We start from the raw sequence: 1367 nt of genomic DNA, 5'->3' as shown, positions 1-1367 counted from the left end.
CCAACCAACGTGGTCAGAATTAAGGCTGGGCAATATATCGAAAATGTATCGATATGGAGGTATCAACATGCGAGGTATACCGGTACATATCGACAAAGAAACTTGAAATGAGGTATTGGTGTATGTGTCAAATTAATTAACAGACACACTATGCATGCATGTAGCACATGCAACAGAGCAGTCCATCTGTAACCAGGTGTGGTTATTTCAATAAAACCATTGTTGGAAAATTCTTTATTCTATGTGTACTGTGCAGTGTGCATGCATGGATATGCTATTCATTATCTGGGTTAGGCAGACAGTGGACCTAAAGCAGAACAACTTTAAACGTTATGGAATATCAAAGGTTTTGCTAATATCGTGAGTAATATCGATATCGAGGTATTCAACAACGTTATCGAATATGGAAGGTTTTCCTAATATCGCCCATCCTTAGTCTGAATGACTCTGAAGCAGCTGTTAACGTTTTTAGGTCATCGTTGTGGATTGTTGGGGGGTTTTATTTACACATTTAGGAGGTTTATTAGTCCATCACACTTTAAAAATATATATATATAAATATATATTTATTGCGACCGTAAGGTCGCAGTTTAGTATCAAAACCTCCACCGGCCGTCCGTCGGTCGGTCGGTCGGTCACACGTCACACGTCACACCTTTGCCCTGCTCATATCTCCGCATCAGTATGACATCACACCACATGTGTACACAAACCTTTGTGTACGTTGCTGTGGCAACAGTCTGTTGTTGCTGGTCTGTTAGTGTACGTTAGCAACCACCTTAGCAACCATGGTTTTACCCTAGCAACAAACTGTTTACCCTAGCAACCAACTGTTTACCATAGCAACCATGTTTTTTTACCCTAGTCTCAATATATTGAATCCACTTTCACGATGTAAAGTCCAGTTCAACATTTCAAACACCAAAAATGGTAAAATACTCAGGGTTCTTGAAGATCAAGAGTCTTGGTCAAATACTTCTGTTGGTTTCTGCACTGATCATTTATACAATTCAGCTGTGTTTGCTTGTGTCATCATGATGAGGTCATAAATCAGCCATGCCCAAATATAGATTTTACGGGTTTACATGCTTACTCAGTTATTCGTTATGTGAAAGTCCTATGACGTCTATGATATCTGACATCATCATACATACATTCCCTTTTATGCCCATAAATGGAGATCCCCTCTGTAGAACCAGCCACTGACATCACTGTAATGTCAGGGGAACCAAATCCCTTTTATGCCCATATATGGAGATCCCTGTGATGCCAGGGGAACCAAATCCCTTTTATGCCCATATATGGAGATATGGAGATCCCCGTGTTGCCAGGGTAACCAAATCCATTTTATGCCCATATATGGAGAT

The sequence above is a fragment of the Nannobrachium achirus genome (genome assembly GCF_963921795.1).
Source record: "Nannobrachium achirus genome assembly, chromosome: 23".
Classification (NCBI taxonomy): domain Eukaryota; kingdom Metazoa; phylum Chordata; class Actinopteri; order Myctophiformes; family Myctophidae; genus Nannobrachium; species Nannobrachium achirus.
This window is presented reverse-complemented; position numbering follows the sequence as displayed.